The sequence below is a fragment of the Amblyomma americanum genome, chromosome 4 (assembly GCF_052857255.1).
Source record: "Amblyomma americanum isolate KBUSLIRL-KWMA chromosome 4, ASM5285725v1, whole genome shotgun sequence".
Taxonomy (NCBI): Eukaryota; Metazoa; Arthropoda; class Arachnida; order Ixodida; family Ixodidae; genus Amblyomma; species Amblyomma americanum.
The window spans coordinates 201,065,265-201,080,066 of record NC_135500.1 but is presented as its reverse complement, the minus strand read 5'-3'; the positions used below and the strand labels follow the sequence as shown (position 1 = coordinate 201,080,066).

The following is a 14,802-nucleotide window of genomic DNA, read 5'->3' as shown; positions in this document are numbered from 1 at the left end:
AATAGATGCTACAATCTCTGAACAGTCGTTTCTTTACTAGTTGAAGCAAACAATAAAAAAACATGTAGATATTTCCTAAAAAAAACACGGTGCACGTTTATTTGTTCATCGACGTTTTACGTACAGCGTCAGTGTTTCTGCATCGGGCAACAGAGTTCGTTAAAGTGGCTGGAGGAAAGGAAGATCAATGACCGCAAGACATTCAACAGAAAGAACACTCTGAGACTGTCAGGGATTACCACATCTTGGCTTGTCTTATAGTTGTTACCCTTTTGCAAGTATTTGTGATTTTGAAAACTAGCACGAAGCTTTGCGTTAAAAAGTTTTTTTTTTTTCACAACGCTCACTTGAGAGCAAACGCCGCCGCGGCGGCTCAGTGGTTATGGCGCTTGGCTGCTGATCCGAAAGACGGGGGTTCGATCCCGGCCGCTGCGGTTGAATTTCGATGGAGGCGAAATTCTAGAGGCCCGTGTACTGTACGATGTCAGTGCACGTTAACGAACCCCAAGTGGTCGAAATTTCCGGAGCCCTTCACTACGGCGTCCCTCATAGCCTGAGTCGCTTTGGGACTTTAAACACCCATAAACTAAACCAAACCACGTGCGATCAGGATGACAGCAGTCACATAGCCCACTCTCTCTTAAGCGAGTTTTCACAAGTAGATGACTGAGCACGGAATCTCATCTGCGCAAGCAATGGCTTTACTGTTCAAACGTGCACATGCTTGCTAGCCTTGGCCGGTTTCTCGATGATATAATTCCTTTTTTCGCGATAAGAACCGTTGCCTGACGTAAGAGAAGAGCCACAGCAGAGAGATGCACATCGTCACTCCACCGACAAGACGGAACAAGCCCTCGTAGTCACCGTGAGTGTCCCTGTAGAATCCTACGAGAAATAAAGAAATGGCACAAACCACGAAAATCATTTTAGAAACGAGTTCTCATGCCCATCTCAGATAAAAAAAAAAACATTTCAAAGATAACAGTGAGCCTGACGGAAAGATTACAGCATTTTTCTAAATGAACTACTCGGAAGCTCTACAGAATGCTAATTCCGCGAATTCAACTATTCGCATTCGATTTGCGAAGCAAAAACGTTCATAACAAGCACAAGAAGTAAAATATAATGAAAAATGAGGCGACAGCGCGTGGCTGCTTTTACACATCGCCTCTTCAGTGCTGTTATGAAAGCTTCAGGGGAGAGTTGCACAATCTGTGGTTTTCGAAGAATGGCAAGTGATGTTGCCAATATAACGGACGAACACTCTCATATTATGTATTCAGAAATCTTTCTCCTTTCTACAAAATGTGTTTTAAGGGGCGGTTGCGGCTTAGATGAAAACAAATCTTTATTGGTACAGCCCACTTGGTGACTAGACAGTTGGTCCCCTTCTCTTATTGTTCGCCAAAAAAAAAAAAATAGAGTCACCATAAGGTTCCTCCTCGCACAGTATTCCCTAATTTTGAGCACGTGATCAGTTCATTTAGGCGTGTGGTGAGGTTGTTTTAAGTAGAGTTTTGTTCACTCCAAGTTTGCTGTATAATGCTCGGATTAACAATTTCTGTCGAAGTTTTCTTCGGCAGGTCGGCAGCGTGACCCGTGCCAACTCCAATTTTGTTTTATGGCAGCTTCCTCTCGCTGATACTGCGTGAGGGCGAATCATTCCGCCGCTCTATTCTGAACCCTGCGGACACAGTTTTCCAGTGTACGTCCGAAACAAATGAGGCATACTTTTCAACAAAGGAAGGTAAGCCGTTTTTCATGGTTAGAAGGCCAGGATATGAGATTCCGCTGAAATAAAGTTTTGCGCTGTGGCTGCTTCTAGGACAACGTTATTTACCCGGGCATTCAATGAACTATCATTTTAAAACATCACACCTTAAAATTTATGTGTGAGCTGCAGGTTAACAATGTCCGTCGTCATGAAATAACGAATGTCAATATTTTCCTTTTTTCTTAAAAAAGGAAAGTTCGACACATTCTTGCGTATGCAGCTCCATTTACCATTTCGCACTCCACGTTGGTTGAGTCAGTGTGCAATTTAATAGCACCATGCTCAGTTTAATTTTTTGTTGTTGTTGTTGTACACAGCGCAGTCGTCATGCATACAAATGCAAACGAGATGGATGTCTGCAGAAATGTCATTAGTATAAACTACACATAACAGCGGCCCTAAAACGGCGCCCTGTGGAACACCTGATGATACAACAACGAAAGGAAAAGTGCAGCACCGTTCAGCTTCGTAAACGTAGAGGATAATCAAATTTCAGCCTGCCGTAACAACTGATGTTCAAGAGAAACTTTCTCGGACAAAAATTTTGAAAATTTGAAAAATTTGAACATCGTAAGACACTGTGATGCAAGTATTATAGTTTATGGTCCATTATTCTGATATGTAGCAAAATCTTTCTTTTAAAGTGTTTCCAGGGATCGCATCGAACATTTAAGACTGCCATAGAAAACTAATGGGGAACGCTTTCGACGATAGCAAAAACGTGAATAGAAAAAAATAAATAGAAGACTGCCGTCGGGTTATCTACGGATATATTGACTGTTATAGTGAAATCTAACATTATATGAAAAAAAATGCGTTGGTGAACTGCTTCCCGCTCAAAAATGCTTTTGTCCAGGATGGCAGGGTATCGGTAACACTGCAAGCGTGTTCATCTTTTACCGCGCGGTCAAATACTAATAATGCTTAGCTAGCAGGACCTATCGCATAAGGTTAAGGGTGCCTCCGAATCGATAACGTAGAAACAAAAGCTTAATCACGTCAGAGAATTTGCAGCATTTATTTTTGCTTCTTCAGCGGAAAAGTTGCATTACGCTCCTTGTGAAAACTGACGATAAGCTTTAACACCACAATAAAATTTCTGTAATCCCTAAAGAGTATTTTAGGGCCATTTTCACTTTGATCAGCCGCTGCGGTGGCTGAGTGGTTACGGCGCTCGGCTGCTGGCCCGAAAGACGCGGGTTCGATCCCGGCCGCTGCGGTAGAATTTCGATGGAGGCGAAATTATAGAGGCCTGTGTACTGTGCGATGTCAGGTGTGCACGTTAAAGAACCCCAGGTGGTCGAAATTTCCGGATACCTTCACTACGGCGTCCTTCATAGCCTGAGTCGCTTTGGGACGTTAAACCTCATAAACCAAACCACTTTCATCAGTTTTGTGAAATACGGGCTAAACTCGGCTTTTTGGGTTTTAGTGCCTATATGATGGACATATAATAGGTTATGTACGGTGTAATTTTTCCACTTTTCTTCTTGCTCCACAGAGGTGTTTTAAAGACCTTTTTAAGGAGTGTTTATTTTCATTTGGATTTTCTTCCACACTTACTCTCCACGGACAACAAAGCTGTGGGCTTCTCCAGTGTAGTGCCAACACAATGGAATAAAAAATCATGAACACTATGTGGCCAGTATTCTTTTTGCATCCTTATGAACTTGCCTACTCTTTGTTCTTGTTTTATTGCACCAAAACGGCTGCGTGTTATCAGCTGCCGCAACAACCCGGTCATCTCCGGCACAGCATCCCTCTAACAGAAATTGCAAAGACTGTCTCGGCTTACCTATTAGTAGCGGCCTTGCAAGACCCACCAGTCCCACGAACGATGTACCGATTCCGAAGCAGACACTGAGCTTCTCGATTCCCACCAGTTTCATGAAAAGCACAGGGACGAGTATTAAAGTTGAGCCGTTGCACCATCCCGAAACGATGGACAGGGTCACTTGGTACGAGTATGAGCTGTACATTGGCATCAGGTAGAGTGCAGCGCCCCAAAGCGCGAAGTGGAGCCCCATAATGGTACTCTCCTGAAGGTAATTCCGGTCCGTGATCCAGCCGGAGCCCACACGAGCCAGCATGTCGGCAACGGAGTATATTAGTATTAGGTACACTGCATTCCATGCAGGGATGCCCAGGTCTACTCCAAAGTCAACGGCAACAGTCATGTACGTCACCATGTTGAAGTAAACAGTCGAAAAAGAAAATAGGAGGAGATAAAACTTTGGTAAGAAAAGGAAAGACAGGAAGAACCCTTCGCAGGGCTTTGTAGTGTCTCTGTTCATGAAGGTCTTTTGAACAAGGCTCTTTTGCGCAGGTGCTGTACTGCTCTCTGGCTGTTCCTGAAGAAAACTGTTTCCCCTTGGGCGACACGGATCGGCATCGCCATTTGCGGCATCTCCCTTCACGCTGCTAATATATCTGCCATCTGCGCGATGTTCATCCTCGGTTAGTGGTTCAACTTTCATGAACCACTGCTCTAGATTGCCGTCGTAGTCATGGATCCTTGGGACATCATTGTGATGCGAACAGTTCGAACATTGGGTCTCTTCAAACTCCTGGCTCTGTCCGATAACGGCACTTATGTCGTCCGAATCGTTGACCGAAACGCCTTTCTTCGCAGCTGCACAGGAAATATCTTGCGCAACTTCCCCCATTTGAGTTTGCGGAGCAGGTGTGCGTTGGAAGAAGGCGCCAGCCACGGAGTTGAGCATGGCTGCGCCAGAGATTAGAAGTGCGCCACGAATACCGTACTCGTCTTCCAGCGCTTGTATGACAGGAGGAAAGATGAGCGACCCGACTGAGAAACCGGTGTTGGCGATGCCGGAGGCCATCACGCGGTACTTGCTGAAGTGCTGGTTGATCAAGACGTTGAACAGGACGACCACGGCGATGCAAGTCCCTGCATTCAGAAGTAGGTGGGAAGGAAAAGATGTACAACTGACTAGTGAAGCTTTATAGGGGCACTTAAAACTAACTGAAGTTGGCCTGTATCGACAGATTATAGTATTCGAACAACAAAGACGCTACTTCCGCAGAAAAATGAGCTTTTATAAACTAGAAGAATGTCAGAATAGGAAATACAAGTCTCGCCATCACCGACCCGTTTTGAGTTGAGATATGTGTTGGAAGATGATGCCAGCCACGGAGTTGAGTATGGCTGCGCCATAGATTAAAAGGAGCCACGAATACCGGACTTGTTTTCCAGCGCTTACATGAGGAGGGAAGTCCAGCGCTGCGACTGAGAAACATAATGCGCTTGAATAATGTATGCGAATTTCGTTTGTTACAGGCAGTCCGCTACTCTTCTCCACAAATAGCAAACGCTATGAAGCCACTGGCTTTCCTACAACGGCACACTGCAAATGATAATTTATCCATAAGAAACGCAGATAAATGGGTGATCCCGTATTTTCAACTTTTTACAGATATCAATCCCTGACCTTCCTGTTGCGCTCAATAAATATTTCACTGGCGGCTTGAATCTTAGGCAGTGTATGTATGTATGTATGTATGTATGTATGTATGTATGTATGTATGTATGTATGTATGTATGTATGTATGTATGTATGTATGTATGTATGTATGTATGTATGTATGTATGTATGTATGTATGTATGTATGTATGTATGTATGTATGTATGTATGTATGTATGTATGTATGTATGTATGTATGTATGTATGTATGTATGTATGTATGTATGTATGTATGTATGTATGTATGTATGTATGTATGTACGTACAGTACTCACGGATTGAAATAGGACATTCGGAGCGCTAGCCTTGCAGTGCCACGCAGGCATGTGGTAAACCACAGGCCGGCTCATTGGCTACTGGAAGGAACAATTCTGCTTTGTAGATGTTCTCCCTCTCGCGCCATACCACAATGCACCACCTTGGTTCCATGAGCGTCTACGGGCGGCGCTCTATGAAGCGACGGCCACGCGCTCCGAATGTCCTATTTCAATCCGTGAGTACTGTACGTACGTGTGTATGTATGTATGTATGTACGTACGTACGTGTGTATGTATGTATGTATGTATGTATGTATGTATGTATGTGTGTGTGTGTGTGTGTGTGTGTGTGTGTGTGTGTGTGTGTGTGTGTGCGTATGTATGTATGTATGTATGCATGCATGCATGCATGCATGTATGTATGTATGTATGTGCGTGCGTGCGTGCATGCGTGTATGTATGCATGTATGTATGTATGTATGTATGTATGTATGTATGTATGTATGTATGTATGTATGTATGTATGTATGTATGTATGTATGTATGTATGTATGTATGTATGTATGTATGTACGTACGTACGTACGTACGTACGTACGTACGTACGCACGCACGCATGTATGTATGTATGTATGTATGTATGTATGTATGTATGTATGTATGTATGTATGTATGTATGTATGTATGTATGTATGTATGTATGTATGTATGTATGTATGTATGTATGTATGTATGTATGTATGTATGTATGTATGTATGTATGTATGTATGTATGTATGTATGTATGTATGTATGTATGTATGTATGTATGTATGTATGTATGTATGTATGTATGTATGTATGTATGCATGCATGCATGCATGCATGCATGTATGTATGTATGTATGTATGTATGTATGTATGTATGTATGTATGTATGTATGTATGTATGTATGTATGTATGTATGTATGTATGTATGTATGTATGTATGTATGTATGTATGTATGTATGTATGTATGTATGTATGTATGTATGTATGTATGTATGTATGTATGTATGTATGTATGTATGTATGTATGTATGTATGTAAAGGTCGTCAGGAAGTCCTTTTCGGAGTTGACGCCACGAATTTGAAAGCCCCGAAAGAAGTTTTCTCAGCAGGAAACGCGTCTTTTCCAGCCCGGCTAACATAATATACCCAGCAGGAATCGTAGAGTCACTTTTCGCCATGAACAAAAATTGTTTGGATTTTTCCTCCATGCAGCTTTAATTGCCGACATCGTTCTCATTATTTCTCCAATTATACCTAGGGTTTTATTCTTTTTCGATCCTCGTAGTCTTATATGCTCGTAAAAAAATGATTTTCTTGGCGTAGACAGAAAGTTGTCGTCCAGAGCTGCTCTTAAGTGGTTACTCTCTTATTCAAAACTTTCTCATCGTTGAGAATGGCGGTAGGGAACAAGGACCAAGTAATAATGGCTCGATAAATACATAAATAAATACCAGTTGTATGGTTAAAAAATGAGCTGCACTTACCATGGATAAAACCTAGGAAGACGTTCAGGAAGAGGATAGACTGTGCAAAGAAGCACGCGGAGACAGCCACCGAACTGCCCAGGCATCCGACCAAGGTCAGCTTCCAGATGGCGATGTACCTTGCCAGGACTCCCACAATGGCACCTGCGGGCAGTTAGCCGTGGCTTGCGCATATTTACGCGTAGTTAAGCAACAGGTCCTCCGACACACACTTCTCTTCGCTATCCCTTTTCATCGAGAGATTACTCTGGCGCTGGATCTGAGATTTGAGCTACGCGTACAGCTGGACGTGCACTACACTGCTATGTGCAGAAGCCGTGGGATCGACATTACAGAGAGTAGTGCTTGGTACGCCCCAAGGTGTGTGGTTCTCTACAGTCGCGTTCTAAGTAGAGTTGAGTGCCGCTCGCAATTCATTGCAAACCCTAAGCAAGATCCAGGGTAGTGGTCTCCTCTACAGTCATATGCTCCTAGCGTCGTTTGCCAGTACATTATCCCGAGGAATTAACAGCATATCAGAACATGGGTCAAAGAGCTGGTTGTTGACCGGCACCTGGCGGTCGCTGGAGGACATACACTGGTTTGCAAAGCAGTTACGCCAATCTTAACCGCAGTTATATCCGTGCTTGCTGCTTTCTACAAGCAGGAAAATGTCATGACTCTGCGGCCACTGCTAGTACAGGAGGTCGCACCACGTGCACAGCTCACTGCATAATCTCTCATCATTGCTTTGTTCCTCTTTCTGTCTTTCCCCTCCCCTCTCTCCAAGGGAGGACTAGCAGGCCAGAGAATGTTATACCGGCTGGCTTCTCTTTTATGTATTAAAAATTTATCTCATTCTCTCTCAGGTCTTCTGATATGTAGAAAAAGCTAGAGCACGCATGGCTGTCAAGCCCTATTTATAAGCGACTTTCTTACGCATCCGAAAAGTACAGCATACATCCAATGTGCGCCATTTGTCTAAAGTAAAAGGCCAAGAGGTCACATTCTGAGCTAAGCTCTGTGGCCAGCGTTTGAAATTTATTGAATGTGAGAGGAAATCTCGTCCTCACCCTTCCGAAGCATAGAGCTTCCCCTGGGTCTACAAGGGCCCCACTGCGCGGCTTAGATCGAAGAAAACCTCTTGGACTGCAAACTTCTGACGAAGGCTGCACGTCGCCAGTACATATGCCTGTAGCCGAAATGGGGAGGCTGACGAAAATGCTAGCGGTCGGGCTAAGATCAGCGCAGTAGTCGAAGGAAAGGCTTGATTGGTTTATAAGGTTTGACGTCCGCCCCAAAAGTACTCGGGTTATAAAGGGAGCCGCAGCGGAGAGCTTTGGATAATTTCGAGCACCTGATTTTTTAAACATGCACTGGCATCCCACAGTCTACACGGGCCCCTAGCATTTCGCCTACATCGAAATGGAACCTGCGCCTTTCGGGTCAGCAGCCGAGCACCATTACCACTGAGCGATGGAAAGATAATGTTAGGTGTAGCGTTAGGAGTTCGAAAAAGGTCGCTACGGATTGGAGAATAAACGGGGGTTAAAATTATTCAAGCTTAAATTAATGGCGACGAACATCGGCAGGACACATTGCAAGCAGAGCTGACCAGCAGTAGTCTATTGTAGTGTCAGAATGATTATCGTTAGACGGAAATTCAGGTAGAGAGACAAAATGCGGAAATTTCGTTGAATAATTAACGTAACCGCGGCAGTTGGAGAACACGAATAACTAGAGGCCATCTAGATCGGTCTTTGTTCTGCAGTGGTCTTGACGACAGGGATGACTGCCGAGTTTGACTTTCTTCACTGCTAGGCTCTGCAAAGAGATAACGGACGTTTAAAAGGTGCGGCCCCGAAAACCAACAGTGCCGTTTCAAAAGATAGAACATAATATCGAGGCTTAAATACGGTTGGTTGAGACCAAAGACTTCGTATAAAGATTTTTAAAGAGCAACAATGCAGGGTGGCAGGCGGTGAATCTGATGCAAAGGTTTTCCGACATAAAAGGATGAATGTCTAATGGCAGTGCCGCGATGAGTCAGAATTTACAAAGTTGCGCAAGATTACGGAGCTGAACATAGTGCGACGACGGAGTTGTGTAGTGGTCAGCGTCCTCACTAAGAAGGCTGCAACTCCGATATTGATGAATGCACTTTCCTACGGCTGATTTCGTTCGTTATCTGTTGAAATCGAAATGAATATATATTTATAAAGCTTCTATTAAAATATTATACTCCTTTAGTACATAAATCAGGACTGCCTTTTCAGAGTGCATCTTTTCATTATTACTGCCACAGGAAACAAGGAGGAAGATCGGCGGTTCAGATTATAGAAGTTTCGTACTTCGCAACTTTATTCTTCCTCTGAGAGACGAATCAAGTGCCGTTGGAATTTTTTGTTCCAGTTTTGAGAATATCTTTTCGCTCTTTTATTTTCTTCAGATCAGTTCAATCGTCTTTATTAAACAAGTGGTTCGAAGCCCTTGCTGGTTAGAGATGATTAATCGCTGAATAGTGACCTACAGTGGACACCTGGGCCCCAAGACGTCGCGAACTCTCAGCGGCTCTTGCTTGCGCACGGTAGGCAGAATTCATCCGTCGTGTAGTCTTCTACTGCGATAGACCGTTGTTGTTCAGTCTTTCTTAGAGATTTTCCCTCTCCCATACGAAGATGGAGGGGGGGGGGGGGGCTGAGTGGTCGCCGTTTGCTTAAGGACGAAACATCATTTTGGGGAGATTACGAGTCAATGTCTTGGATCGTTCACCAGCCATGGTGACGCCATCGAGTAACGACGCCATTTCCTTTCACGCGCGCTTGCTTATCTTCCGCCTAATAGGCTAAGGAAAATATCGGGCGCTTAACCAATGTGAATGTCTAATCCCATGTTGTTCAGCAAAATCTAGTGTGACCTTCCTTGGCGTCCAAGAACCCAAAAGTTCGTACAAATCGGTTGCTTGGAGAAAGCTTACGACAAGCTTGACGTGTTCTTCAATCCCTGATTACAAAACAGCTCTTAATCTGCAGCGGTGGCTTTAGGGACTGAACATCCGCATAGTATGCGGCAGGTGCGAGGTTCGATCCCCAGTGCCCCTCTGTACCCACCGGTGATACAATGGGCACAAACTTTGCCCTGGCCTGATGCTCGGCTTCACTGGGGTGAAAAGCTTGGAAAATGGGTCTCTGATCCCACCTTGTGTAGACGAAAAACACCTTGTGGGCCATGGCACTGTTCGGTCAAAGCTGCCCATACCCCAATAAAATTAATCTCCATCATCATCATCATCATCATCATCATCATCGTCGTCGTCGTCGTCGTCGTCGTCGTCGTCGTCGGAACAGCCATTAATGCCACACCTATCAGACTGATTCCGGCCTTGTGGGCCAGGAAAATGTATGCAGCGTAACAAGGCAATGTTTTTGCATCTAACTTGACGTACAAAGAAGCAAGGGGGGGGGGGGGGGGAGGCAGACCTACCACAGACCTATGTCATCGGTACTTCCTTTTAATGGGCGCTGCAAGTGAGGCCGCCGGGCATAGAGTTTCTTGATATTAATCAGAGGGAAAGCTGGCGCCCTGCCAATGGAACTTTGCATGGAGCTTTATCGAGACCATCTCAGCCACCATGAACGCTCTAAGCATCATGGGGCGGAAAGCTACCGACTGCAGAAGCACAACTTTTGGACAAAAAATAATGAAAAAATAAACGTTGTTTGATAATCAAGAATGGGCTAACATTCAGTGTTTTGCCTATAAATTGCAACAAACGAGCAGAAAAGCATGTAAATGTAAAGTTCGCCCAAAATAAGCGATGGCTTGGTCTCCTATTGGCCAAATATTGCAGGCCACAAAAGGCAATATTTCTTGCTTAACAGGCGGACTTTGCAAAATAAACACGTTTGCAGAAAAAAATTGTTTGGACACTTTAAGAGGTTTTTTAATGGCACTTCTGAAACCAGAAACCTTTTATTGGCTTCGTGTGCTGTTGCGTTTTCGCTACTATTGCTTTTGCGCACTACGCTTGCGCCAAAAGTTGTCTGCGCCGGGGACGGAACGGGACAACTTAGTAACGCCACTCTGTGCCCCCCCCCCCACACACACACACACAAAAAAAACGAAAACCGACTGTCCCGCACCAAGAAGCTCATCGCCCCAAGCCGCTTTGAGCGCCCATTGTGGCTGAGGTGCAACTCCGCCAGCTTTACCTCTAGTTAATTGTAAGAAACTCTGTGCCGCCAAGTCTCAGGAAGCCTAACAATCTCAGGAAGGAATTAAAAATGTTAGAGATCACGGCGGCTACCCGCATTGGAGGAATGCGAAAGCATTGACGCCTACTCGACACTTTGCCCCTCTTTGAGACCATTGACGTTTGCTTCTATTTAATTTTTAATTAGTTTATGTCTGTCAAATTTTTTGTTCGAATAATTATCACTTATCAAACATATTTCAATCTATTTCAAACTTTATTTTCACTTCTTTGTCTATTTTTTTCACTATTTCGCCATCCACGGCTATTTTCTCGTCCCCTCACTATATCGACGTCTGCGCTACTCAGATGAATTTTTGACATTATTGGCTTTAATTAACTACTAATCATATTGGCATCACGTTTTTTGCGCATCATCCTCACATCGTGCTCTATCGATCGCAACCATTCGTATAATGCTATCTCTTCTGAGAACGTCACAATCGACGCGAACACGTTTTGGTCGCACTCTTTGGTGACACGACCCCGTCGACATTGCCTAGAAATGCTTTGGCATTAAAAAGCGGGTACGAGTACGTGGCGTCAATACGCCAGCGATTAGCACGCGCCGTGTCGGCCGTTGGTGCACCTGTGAGGAAGAAGCAGGCGACAGTCAAGTTGACGGGCCACGACGCCTGCTCCCGGGTGGTCAGCGGGAAGGTACGCAGCAGCGACGCGTACACCACGGCGCCCGATCGGACGACGGCGAACGTGAAGACGTTGATCCAGGCACAAGCAAGAGCGACCGTCCAGCTTCGACCCGAGTCCATGATGCCTTCGCGGCGGCTCCCGCCGAAGCAAAAAACGCACTAAAGATAGCTCATGGGTGGCAGGATGCGAGACATCTTATCGCGAGCTATTCAAGCTGTTTCGCTGCTCGACACACAAGTGTAGACGAGTGCCAGAAAAGGCGAATGAACGTGCTGCTCTAAAAGTTACATTTCAGAGCGGCAGAGTCAGGCCAACCCTTCTAGGGACTGTTTTCGACGCTTCGGTAATGATTTGGTAACGCATATGGAAGAGTGTCCAAAGAAAAGGAAATGGACAGTGATGAAAAAACTGGCTACTGTGTAGGACTCATGCAAACATTCCTTCAGTCAATGACGACACATCACGATAAAGGGCGTTGAACAATACAACATTCCTGGTTTGTTAAAAGCAAGCGACGAAAGGTACAAGAATTCCGTTTTTCCCAACAGGTGACGTTACCAGAAGGGCCCTGCTAAGTAACTAACAGTAATCATAATTTTTCCAGTAAACGCACTTAGCGTCCAAGCTAACATTCAACATTTAACAGTGGTTTGCATTCTAAGATCAACCCGTTCTGTAGAATCCACATAGTTACGCATGCAAGTGGCTGATGGACCGACGGAAAACTTCTCCCTGTGTGATGCAGATGCTGCGCACGGCGTATTGCGCGAGAATTGCGTAGATTAATACGTGAAGGCAACTGATTTCCTTTCACCAGAGGTGGGAATTTGACCTCAAAAATCTGGACCTCACCTCAACCTCAAAAAGAATTTGCCGACCTCACTCAACCTCAACCTCATCAGTTGAGGTTGAGGCCCGCTGCTTGACCTCAGAAAACAAACAAAAAACAAAATAAAAAGCGATTAAGAAGTTTTTCAGTTAAAAACAATTCTGAGAATCCTGTGAGACAGGAATGCCAAAATGATGATGGTATTATTTAATAAGGTGTGTACAGACACTATTGATGTGCACGCAATAGGAGAAGCTTATAATCTGGGATGAACCCTCAGACAGTATATGGCCTGCGGGCAGGGGTGTCTCATACGCGGTTACCACCAGTGCGTCGATGAGTACTTTAAATGTGTCAATATTTGGCAACCTGCTGTGTGTATACTTGTTCGTATTGAAAGCCTCTCGATCATTCATGCACGAACCGGCAATTGACAAACACAGCCCTTCTACACCATCTACCAGAAACTGGGAGGGGAGGCAGGCGTTCACGATACTGTTTTCAGGTTTGAGAATAGTTACCAAATAAAAAGAAACTGTTCGTCGATGTTCTTTACAATGTGACGGTTATGCAGACTCATATCAGTATATTTCGAATTTCTAGCTTTATCCGGCATTGCCAGAATGCTCTTTTCAGCCCTCTGTAGGTTGCCTTCGAAAACACTTAACAACTGTAGTACACAGACAGTGCACGTTGTATTTTTGTCTGTGTAGAAGCGGGCGGCTTCTTTTATTAATTCGAAAGGATTAGATGGCTCACTTTCAAGGTCATATCCGCAAAAAAGTGCCCGCAAGAATCGGCGCCATGGGACGTCACGAGCCGACGAGTCACTCAACGAAGATGTTGTTGTCACATAATTATTTAATACTAATTAATATAATTAGGTAACGCTAAGACTTAATAGTATATTTAGCGATGGCATCATTTGAGTGTGACGTCATACCAGGTCACGTGACAGCGATGTAATGTCCCATGAAACCTAGTCACGTGACGACGCTGTAATATGACATCACAACTACTCACGTGACAACGATGTAAGTTCTCGTCATACCAGGCCCCCATCCACCCCCTTCTCCCCCATTTCAAGATCCATATGGATCCCACTTTACTACACGTTCGCGCATGACGCATTACAAAGCGTGCCCACAACCCGGTCCACATTAAGAACATTCGGATTGTCCAGCAGGTAAACGCGCCAGTTCTCATGTATGACATACTGCAAAGATCATGACACGACACAAGCCTTTGACTCTCGAGATGAGGGCGATGATGATGATGCTAACAATGTATCCTCATGAGTTTCCAGAATATTGGATAATATGGTACATTACCCAGCAACCGAAGACAATTTTTGTGCACGAAAATAGGAATGCCTGCAGCTAATAATTAAGGATGATGATGTTCCTGGGAGGTCAAGACCCTCCCCCGTTTGCGCCACTTCCCTCCAGGTGGCGATGGTAATGGTTTCGAAATCCTGGGAATTCTCCCATGACTCGGAGAACCCGCGGCATTTTGAAAGAAAGGGCTAGATTACGTCTTCGAACAGTGTGCCAACTATTAATATTAAAATCACACGGGTGAAAACAACTGGCCTAGAGTGGGCAGCGTAAACCGCTCTCTCTGTCAACCCCCCCCCCCCCCCCCCCCCCCGCACACACACACACACACACATCACCCAGGAGTAAAAAAAAACCGCCTAAGTACTCATACACCTCAACAGAATTCTGGGTACCATTTCGCCAACCAGTCTGAGGCAAGCTGGTTTAAGTCAATCACTTGCTTTCCTTCAAAACTGAACTAATCAATAGTACGCCAGCATCCTCGACGTTTTTTACCCACGAGCACCGCGCGAGAAATCTGCAAAGCCGTTTAAGGCGAACGATCGGTCTCTGCAAAATAGTTAAAAGATAACGTGTAGTGCCTGGTTGTCTCCGAGGCAGGCCGCCAACCTAACTGATCCCATACGAGAGAGAAAAAAAAGAGAATGATTAGGAACATACAAACAAAAATGGCACACTAAAAACAGAAGTGAACAACAGTGTGCCCCATCAAACGTCAC

At 44.7% G+C, this 14,802-nt stretch overlaps 1 pseudogene across 1 annotated transcript; it reads right to left on the bottom strand.

Annotated features, from left to right (window-relative positions):
* Positions 1 to 77: 77 nt before the first annotated feature.
* On the bottom strand, positions 78 to 12,068 carry LOC144129072 (monocarboxylate transporter 12-B-like; annotated as a pseudogene). Its single transcript, XR_013313861.1, has 4 exons — positions 11,853 to 12,068; positions 7,033 to 7,176; positions 3,570 to 4,685; positions 78 to 885 (listed from the first exon to the last, which is right to left on the bottom strand). The product of XR_013313861.1 is annotated as a monocarboxylate transporter 12-B-like (transcript).
* Positions 12,069 to 14,802: the final 2,734 nt, after the last annotated feature.